This window comes from Ranitomeya imitator, chromosome 9, assembly GCF_032444005.1.
Source record: "Ranitomeya imitator isolate aRanImi1 chromosome 9, aRanImi1.pri, whole genome shotgun sequence".
Taxonomy (NCBI): Eukaryota; Metazoa; Chordata; class Amphibia; order Anura; family Dendrobatidae; genus Ranitomeya; species Ranitomeya imitator.
In genome coordinates, this window is record NC_091290.1 from 146,547,410 (window position 1) to 146,558,301 (window position 10,892).

General features: G+C 41.9%; 1 protein-coding gene across 1 annotated transcript in view; it reads right to left on the bottom strand.

Moving 5' to 3' along the window:
• SIAH1 (siah E3 ubiquitin protein ligase 1) overlaps positions 1 to 571 on the bottom strand; it is a 36,143-nt gene extending 35,572 nt beyond the window's left edge. The window contains exon 1 of the mRNA XM_069739353.1: positions 448 to 571. The gene's annotated coding sequence lies outside the window, so the exon portion shown is untranslated. The remainder of the gene's footprint in view (positions 1 to 447) is intronic.
• Between the last annotated feature and the right edge of the window lie 10,321 nt (positions 572 to 10,892).

The following is a 10,892-nucleotide window of genomic DNA, read 5'->3' on the forward strand; positions in this document are numbered from 1 at the left end:
TCTCACCGATGTGGCAGCAAAATGATCTCTGGTCCAGCGACCATGTTGGTGGGCACCTGTCCGTTGGACCAGAGCCCTGCAAGCCTCCTACCTTCCGGCAGCCCTCCTACCTTCCGGCAAGAACCTTCAGATTTGTAGTCCTGGTGCAACATCATTGTTGAGGCACGATGCCCATACAAACAGGTATAAAGAAGTTTCAGGGTCTGATCCAGCAGTCCACGAACTACTACAGGACCAAGGTCCTGCAAGTAATTTTCCTCATCTCTAGTAGCTTTGTATCAGAATGGAAGAGCCGTGATCGCTATCATCGGGTACATGTCTGACGCCCAGAATTCTATAGGTCAAAATGTTAATTAAATGTGAGAAAAAATAAAGGTAAAATATAAAATAGTAACAAAATAACAACAAACTATAAAATATTGTAGATAAAGTTTTTTTCACACTCACCCGGTTCCGATCCTCGTTCTTGATGGTTTTTCGTCCCTTTGAAGTCATCTGCTTGTTTTCATCCATGATGAATTATTTGTGCTTGATTTTCTCTTTCCCACACCATCGGTATTTTACATGATGTTATTTCGTGTTACATCCATATAGCTTATTGTAAAGTAGCCCAGAAGCATGATACAATGGTGAATTAGCGCTCTCTGTAATGCTTCGCGGTTAATCTCCCGTGATTACTTGTACAAGTTCAATCATTTCATCTCTTAATAGCGATAAATTGGGCTAAAATGTATTTTTCTTTCTCGCCGACAAGCAGTAACTACGATCCCTCTGATGTAAAGCAGAAATTCTCTCTATAATGGTTATAATTCATCTCGGCATAAAAGTTTCCACATGTTCTGCTTACTGAACTGTCAGTTGTCAGGCGAAACCTGGCAGGTCCTGGAACAAGCTCCGACTTGTACATATGGGAAGTTCCCTTAAAACCGAGAGGACTGCGGGGCTGACATAATAGTAACTGACTGCGATGGCTCCGGCATAAAGACGACCGAGCTATATATAATTCTATGGCTTATTATAGCCTTTCAGAAGAGGCATATTCGTAGAGGAGATCCTCTGTGAGATCTGTTACTAATACAATATCTAGACATAGTGAGAAAAATGGAGGTTCAAGGTGACTATGGCATGCTCCAAATAGATGCTTATACGTCCAGTTTATCTATTTCCAAAGTAAGGGAGAATACAAAAAAGTTCAAGCAGAGTATTTGCCAATTTTCCAAAAAGTTTCAGGAAAATGGAGGCAGCAATCTGATTGGCTATTAGTAAATAATTTGTCCCTTCTCATCAGAGACAGCTGTTTTCACAATGCATTCAAATAATCTTAGCACCCCCAGCAAATAACAGATATAGATCCGTAAACGAGCATTAAATACAAGATGGTCAGTGATCAATTAGTGGCCGGCAGCACACTTCCTGTTTACGTACAGTGATGTGCTGCTGACAGTAATGATAAATGCTCCTATCACCCGTCAACTGAGCATTTTATTTGGTGGTGTACCCATGACGTGTTTACACCAGCCAATAATTGAGAACAAAATTTTGTAGAGTGGCGGTACTCTACAAAGTAACCCTTGACTCTGCCCTGTCCTTCAAACTGCACATTCAAGCTCTTTCCACCTCCTGTCGCCTCCAGCTCAAAAATATCTCCAGAATCCGTCCTTTCCTCAACCGTCAATCTATTAAAATGCTTGTGCATGCCCTCATCATCTCCCGCCTGGACTACTGCAACATCCTTTTCTGTGGCCTCCCTGCTAACACCCTTGCACCTCTCCAGTCCATCCTTAACTCTGCTGCCCGACTAATTTATCTCTCTCCTCCGCTCCCCCCCCTCTGTAAATCTCTTTACTGGCTCCCATTCCCTCAGCGTATCCAGTTCAAATTACTAATTTTGACCTACAAAGCCATCCATAACCTGTCTCCTCCATATATCTCTGAACTGATCTCCCCCAAAATCTTCCCTCACGTAATCTCCAGTCCTCCTAAGACCTCCTCCACACTTATTCGCTCCTCACCCAACCGCCTCCAAGACTTCTGCAGAATATCCCCCATCTGGAATTCTTTGCCCCAACACATCCGACTATCAACCACATTTGGATCCTTCAGATGGAACCTGAAAACCCATCTCTTCAGGAAAGCCTACAGCCTGCACTGACCCCGCTGCCTCCTCACCACCACCGAAGCTACCGCCTCACCATCACCGGAGCTCCTGCAACCCTCAACCTACTGTCTCCTTCCCCATAATCCTGTAGAATGTAAGCCCGCAAGGGCAGGGTCCTCGCCCCTCTGTATCAGTCTGTCATTGTTAGTTTGCTTACTGTAAGCGATATCTGTAATTTGTATGTAACCCCTTCTCATGGTACAGCACCATGGAAACAATGGTGCTATATAAATAATAAAAGTCTGTAGTCTCTATGCGGCGGGCTTGTGACCGCAAGTGTTTGATTTGCATTCATGCAGTCACTTGCCACATAGATGTACGCGGCCTCTCAATACTTGAAGTGACCATGCGGTTACTTGCCAACTAGACGTGCATGGCCTCGCTCAATGCAAGTGTATTGAATAAGTCGGACACAGGCTTGTCAGAATGTGGCCGGAAGTATGCAAGTCACATACTTGCAGTTACATCACCACTCGCTGCCAACAGAGAGGGCCATGTGAAGATTCATATATTTGTAGTCACTTGGAGTCTTGTTGGATTTTCAATGGCCATCCTATTTTTCCGTCAGTGAAGTTTGGAGGAAGACAGAGAAGCGCTCCATCAAGCCAGTGTTCTTGTGTGTAAGGGAGGTGGGAGAGAGCTGAAGACAGAATAAATCGCTCGTCCCACAGCTATCTACTGTGTATGGATGACAATTATCGGGCCTTTAGCCATGCACTAACATACCCTGTCCCTAACGGGAGGATTTAGCATCATAAAGCCACCATTATAGTAAATGGCCACTTACGGTATGTAGTGCAAAGATCAGTTCATGTCCGCCAGCACAGGAGCTGCTGACATTTTAGGATTTTTATAAGATCCCTTTGACTATTTTAGTACATCTGGTCACAGCGGTAGGAAACTGCAGGTCGCCTGGCAGTCTTCAGAGACAAAGTCAAGAGAAGAGAACAAAAGACTATAAGATTTTCGTTGCTGTTTTGTTTCCCCCAATAAAAATGATTAGCTGCTTTATAGAAGACATTTTCATAAATTCTTTTTGTTATATTAGGTATAGACAAGTCTATTGTATAGTGCCACCTAAAACGCACGGTTAGAGGTAGCCAGAAGCGACAGGTCCCAACCTCACAGGAACCCTCTGGGACCTGCTCTGGGTCCTGTACCGTCATCCCGCTGGATGATGAGGGTCCAGAGGGCGGCGCGTTACCTGCTTTCTGGGCACTCCAACTGCGAGTCACAGTGGCTATGAAGGATGTCTCCCCGGGGAATAACACTTTCCCACCATCCTGACAGGCTGTGAATTACACTTCTCCACCATCCTGGCAGGCTGTGGATGATACTTGCCTATCGTCCTGACAGGCTGTGGATGATACTTGCCTATCGTTCTGATAGGCTGTGGATGATACTTTTCTACCATCCTGACAGGCTGGGGATGACACTTTCCTATCGTCCTGACAGGGTGTGGGCAACATTTTTCCACCATCCTGACAAGTTGGTTATGACACTTTCCGACCATCAAGACAGGCTGACAATAACACTTTCACATCACCCTGACAAGCTGTAGGTAACTTTCCCATCAGCCTGACAGATGGGTAACAATTTCTCATCATCCTGACAAGCTGTGGGTAACATTTTGCCATCATCCTTACAGGGTGTGGGCAATATCCTGATATCATGTGGCACTTGATGGCTGAATAAATGAGCCGTCATGTGCAGAGAAAGATGTGAGCTTGGTGTCGGTGCCTGCATCAAAGGCAGGGGGACATGACATCTATATATATAATTGTCTAAGGGTTTTTCCGTCTGTCTTTCTGTCTGTCTGTCTGTCTTTCTGTCTCTGTCTGTCCTGGAAATCCCGGCTCTCTGATTGGTCGAGGCCGCCAGGAGGCCTCGACCAATCAGCAACGGGCACAGTGACGATGATGTCATAAAGGACGTAGACATCCCGCGTCTCTGATTGGTTGAGGCCGCCAGGCCTCGACCAATCAGCAACGGGCACAGTATCGACGTAGATGTCATAATGGTTGCCATGGCGACGATGTCATAAAGGTTGCCTCGACCAATCGGCGACGGGCACAGTCTGCCGCAAATTCTGGAATCATCATTGTCCATATACTACGGGGACATGCATATCCTAGAATACCCGATGCGTTAGAATCCGGCCACAATCTAGTATGACATAAATAAACATGTCGTGAAGAGGTTAATGTCTTTGGAGATCCCAAAAATAACATGAGACATGAAAGACATGATCCATTTTTAACTGATCCATTGCTAAGGCCCTGTTCTCTCTCACACACACACTCTTAATCCCCCTGAAATTGGGTTTCTGACTAGGCGTAAACGCTGCATTTTGGGGCAGAAAATCCACTGCTTTTAACTGTTTAATCAAAGTGGACGTGATCTCATGAAGTGCATTTTTAATGCGTTTTTGTTTTCCCTGAATAAATGGAGTGAAATGCTTTAAAAAAAATAGCTTCTATAAAACACTGCTGCAAGTCACTTCAAAAAGTGGGTAAAACATAGAATTAAAAAATGCAGCAAAACTCAATAATCAGAGGAGATTGCTATTGTGTATTTTGGCGCAGAACGGGGCAAAAACAAAGGGAATCAATACGTAGTTACATGGCCTTAGGGTATTCTCACACAGAGGAGCAGGTAGCCTACGGGTATAATTAGAGGAATTTACATGTGAAAAATACAATGTATTCGGAGTGGAACCTGTGGCTTAAATCCTTGGTTTTCTGCTGTTGATTTCCACACAATAGAGGCCAATTTAATGATGGTGATGTAAAAAAAATCTGCAGCCATGTTGTGGGTGTTTTTTTTTTTTTACGTGGATGTGGACTACATAACATTTTTTAAAAAGAAGTCTTTGTTAACGTTTTTAATCTTTTTAGTTCTTATTTAGTTATTGTCTTCTTCAAAGTAACTATTCGTATAGTTCTGAATAACTTAATGATATGTAACTTTTTTTCATTTGATAAGAAATTCCTGTGGGGAAAGGATTTACATACGAGAAGAAACCTAATATCTTTGTGAAACTAACTCTTTTGTACACCGTTTAAAACCGGTTCAGGGTTTCATCTAGAATTGCAAAAACTAACAAAAAAAAGATTATTGACCCTAAAGCTAAAATTCCCACGATGAGCATTTGCAGAGGTTTTTTATTTCTGCCGTGTTTTTTTCATGCATTTACATTTGTAAAAGATGTAAATATGAACATGACTTTATCAGTCAAGTTACTCTATTAACAGAACATTTCCTAAACAAAGTAGTTTAATTAATCCCTTACCGACATATGTTGTTTCAGTACATTATATTTTGTGTCCCTGCCTTTGATGCAGGCTCAGACGCCGAGCCCGTATCTTTCCCATCAGTGCATCAGCACTGCTATATGTATAGCACAAGTGATCAGACGATCATAGCGTCAAGTCCCCTAAGGGGACTTTTAAATACAATGAAAAGTGGAAAAAATGATTTAAATAAAATGCAAAAGTTCAAAACAACCCTATTTTGCGCCATTAAAAATAATTAAAAAAAATACATATATTTGGTATCGCTGCGCTCAGAAATGTCTGATCTATCAAAATATAAAGTAAATCTGTTCGATAAGCGATGTAACGAGAGAAAAAAAAATCGGAACTCAAGGGTTTTTTGAGAGGCGATCAAAACATCATATCTACCCCAAAATGGTATCAGTAAAAACATCAGCTCAGGGAGCAAAAAAATAAGCCTTCACCCAAAAAATGAAAAAAATGGGTCTTGGAAAATGGCGACACAAGCAAAATTTCTGATTTTTTGTCACCACTTAAATAAAAAAAACTACATATTTGATATTTGCATACTCGTAATGACCTGGATAATCATATTGCCAGATCAGTTTTATCAAATAGTGAACATGGTAAATAAAATAAAAAATTGTGGAATTTCACTTTTTTTTTTTTTTTTTGCAATTTCCACACAGTTAGATTTTTTTTCTCTGCTTTCCAGTATACTATATGGTAAAATGAATGGTGTATTTTAAAAGTACAACTCATCCTGAAAAAAACAAGCCCACATACGGCTATGGGGATGGAAAACTTAAAAAGTTTTGACTCTTGGAAGAAGGGGAGGAGAAAAAAAACAACAAAGAATAGCCCCTGTCAGGAAGGGCTTAGAAAATTAAAAATTGCATGTATAAAAAAATTCAATACAAAATGCAAATTGGTGCAGAAATGCTGCAACATAAAAAAAAATGCTCCAAATATTCATGGAGGGAACTTTACCTAAATGGATCAACTCCTGATGAGTGATCCGGTGCAGGAGCTGCAGTAAGATTACATCAGCTCTTAACTTGGGATCCCTTCTCCAGAATTCATGACTCACAGTCACCTGATGAGACGGTGCATTGAGCGCCACGTCTGTAATGTACCGGTACGACATCGTCAGCAAATACAACGCACAATGTGCAGCCTCGACACAACATAAACCTTCTCATGTTACACTGGAGGTTTCTTCTCAGCCCTCTGTGCGCCATAGAGGACAGTCATTCTGCATCAGCACTTTTATACATTTCTTTCCCCTAAAAAAAAAAAAGACTTTTGTAAAATAAGCGCTTTCCACTTTATAATTTGATCCTGTTTCTCTTGTCGTTCAAGCCTTGGTAAAAAAAATAAAAAGTATTAAAAGTATTCGAAGTGTCAATGTTCAATCTTTGGATGTCGACGCGTTTCATGGCTCCCATTAGGACAGCAGTCATTTGATTGCTGCGTCTTACTCTCCCGCCTCTTTTTGTTGTGGTGCCAAACCCTGTGTCTGTGCATTTGCTAAACAGTTTCCACACCAACGCCAAAGAGGAAGTAGTGGGTAAATGACGTGACTGCTGCCATAACGTTGTATAAGCTGTTCACTACACACTGACGCCATGGAAAATAGGGGTCTGAAAAAAGTAAGCTGCGGCAAGAAGGGAGGGTTAGGATCACAGCTTCCATAGGTGTATTACCAACTAGTGATCGGAGAACAGTTAAATAAAGTTTGACTTTGTTTACCAGAATAGTACCCTAACCTAGACTCCATTCAGATGAATGGGGGGCCCGAACATCCATTGTTTGCCACGCTGTCATCTGCATGACAGCGTGGCAAACACTGGCTCTCATCAGCTGTAAGATCATTACTGCCAGTAAGAGCGACCCGGCTCCCACTCTATCAGATGAGGCAGCAGCTGTAGCAGGAGGTAAAAAATTTACCTCCTGTAGCTGGCTTCGCGGCTGGCTGATGGGAGTATTCTATTCATCAGCCTGCGCTATAAATAAATTAAAAAAAAAAACGGAGTGGGTTCTCTATTTTTGATAACCAGCCAGGCAAACCTAAAACTGACAACTGCAGCTACAACCCTAAGCTGTCAGCTTTAACTTGGCTGGTTATCAAGAATAGAGGATCCCAATGCTGTTTTTTTTTATTATTTAAATAAATAGTTTAAAAAAAAAAGCGGCATGGGGGCCTCCTCTTTTTGGCAACCAGCCAAGCGAAAGCAGACAGCTGGGGGCTGGTACTCTCAGGCTGGTAAGGGGCCATGGACATTGGCCCCCCCAGCCTAAAAATGGCCACCCCAGAAAAAAAGGTGCATCTGTTAGATGTGCCAATTCTGGTGCTTTGCCCAGATTTACCCCCTTGACCTGTAGCGGTGGCAAGTGAGGTTAATATTTGTGGTGTTGATGTCACCTTTTTATTGTCAGGTGACATCAAGCCCACGGGTTAATAATGGAGAAGAGTCTATAAGACACCTATCCGTTACTAATCCTATAGTCAGATTATAAATAAAAAAACACCCAGAACAAAGTCCTTTATTTGAAATAAAAATACACACCGTTTTACAGTTTTATTTAAAAATAAAAAACAAAGTTATATTCACCTTATGCCCATTGCATTGAAGCCTTCAGTCCCTGTTAAAAAAAAAAAAATAACTACAATATCCCTCACCTGTCAGGCATTCTGTCCCACACCGTAAACCATGTCTGCGATAAGTGGGTTTTAAAGCTGGACGGTGCCAAGATGTGACTGTCAAGGCTGAAGACCATGGGAAAATGAGCTGCTGCGAGCGCAGCATCAGTGACTAGTGGTGACGTTATCTAGGTTACCGCAGGTCACTGAGGCTGCATTCCCAGCTCACTGCAGTGTGAGCCATTCTGATGAACTGCGGTGACTTCAGTGAGTTCAACGCTAGCACCGTGAGAAAAAGTCTCACATTGCAGCACTGAGCTCAGTGAGTTCACGGCACTTCACAGCGAAGTTAACTGAGAACACAGCCTCGGTGACCTGTGATAACCTTGATCACTGACGCTGCACTTGCAGCAGCTCATTCTTCCGTGATCTTCAGGCTGGACAGTAGCATCTTGATTATGGCGAGGGACAGAATGTCGGACAGGTGACTGATATGGTTGTTTTTATTTATTTTTTAGCCCACCATCAGGTGAGGTGGATCCGCTAAGCCACTGGTCCAGGTGAGTACACGGACTCCATGTGTTGGTACTGCTTCTAGACGACACGTGGGGACTAAGACTAACTGGAAACTTTGTAGCCGATGTACAGATGGGGCGGAACCCAGCAGGGATATGGATGCAAGTTGAAACACAGTAATGGAGCACACCAAACAAGAAACACTAGAGTCTCGATCGCAAGTTGCTTGAGCCTGAAATGCATGTAGCTCTAAGGAGATGATGCAACAATGTGGAGCATAGCAGAGGGCAGCAGACCCATGGGAAGGAAGCAGAGCTCAAGTAAAGACCTATTAGTAGCCCAGAAACGGCTTCAGCCTTATTTTTTAGGAAAAATTGACTTTCTTTCCACGTCTGAGTTCATCTCACATAGCCCGTTTTTATTAGGCTGCATAACTGTCTTCTGTTATATAAGTCGGCATCGGTTTTCCTCGGTGATGGCATTACATGTCTTTGGGATCTTATAGCTTTGACGTTGTACAACTTGACACTGAATATTTCAGTCTTCAGCTCATATTATTTCAGGAAGACGGATGCACTGTGCAGAGCGGTTTATGGCCGTTCTACTGCAAAAACACGTCTCCCATCCAATGTATATATATATATATATATATATATATATAAACACAGGATGTACATTTATATACATATTTATATTTATTTTATTTTTTTTACTGATGAACACTCATCTGATGTCTCACACTGGCGGCTGTTTCAGGACATTTCAGCCAAATGGGCCATGAATAATTGAGGGAGGTTTCTATCACCAGGACACCAGCAGTCATAGTAGACAAGTGCTGTTCGGAGGTGTTTGGTTTCCTGATTTTAGTAAACGTTCTCGGAGGAGCCTTTAACATTACAGCAGCTGTTAGACTTCATTTAGCCTAAAAAAAAAGTGAGATAGGAACGGTCTGGTCTTTGCAGAAGAGCAATGACAATAGGCACGATTATACCATTTATGCAAATGTAGCAAGGCATTAGTATATTACTAATGAGCAATACTGAAAAAAATAACTTTATTCTCTTTTTTTTTTTTCATTCCTTTTGTAACTCCCGTGAGGGGTTCAAGTTTTTTTTTATTATCAACTCCCATGAGGGGATCAAGCCTACTTTAACCCTTTCCTGACATAGTACGCACTGATGCACAATCGTGCGATGCTGATGTATTACAATGGAAGCTAGAAGGCCCCTGTCTACACCATGTCTGTACTCCTGTGGCTAGGCTTCATCGAAGAGCGTTATTTTTTTTCCTTTCCTACATAGTATAATGCTAAATTTTTCTGCTCCATGTCCCTTAGAGATATTCAGATCGGACTTGGCCATCCAAGTTAATGACTCCATGAAAAACATCAGACTGCACTCGAATGTCATCGATTTTCACGGACTGATACAATGGAGAAGATGGAGAAACTTTTTTTTCTCCATCTTCTCATCTGTGAGAATCAGATCACACATAATCAACCTGAGCCTCTCGAATGAGAAAATATACGATCGTCTGCACCTGCCCTAAAGAAAAGCAAAACTTTGCAAAAACACAACAATCATGGCAATGTAAGAAAGATACAAAAACGAAGAGAAAAGCGAAAAAATGTTGCATGTCATGAGCAATTCTTGGCCAGGATATACCTGTAGTTGTTCTTTTTTCCCCCCATCTTTCTGCTTATTACCATCATTGCTATTAGTGGATGTGATGGGTTGTTGCGCTTTTGATCGATATAACAGGCCCTGGCCGCTCGCATGATTTTATTATGGGAAGCTATACGCTACGCTCGGCACTATAAGAGAAGTGAATGAATATTTTAAGAGTGATACATTAGAGCCGGAGATAAGCGGAGATCCCCTAAGGTGGAATTTCAAGCACAACCGACTCAAGAACCCAAAGGAAAATGTCTCCGGATAAATATAGAATCTACTAAAGAGACTTTTCTGCAGAAATGAGAAATTGTTTTGGGGGCAGACACAGATTTATATGTGCCAGAAATACCATTTTTAGGAGATAGGGTTTCATACGCTTTCTCAGTTACATCGTTATTATCTTCTATTTAGGTCACTCATCTCGAAGCGTTAGACGGTAAAAGCCTTTTACAATGGGCGACTCATCCACAGATAATAAGGAGAGAAAAGTGAAAAATAGCTCGTGTCACAAGAGAGGTGGCCCCTGACATCGACATGAAGCGAGAAGTCTTCGAAGGTTTATATTTTGCATTAGAATATTATATATATATGTCTAAATGTCAAGCTAATGAAAAGCTGCAGCTCCG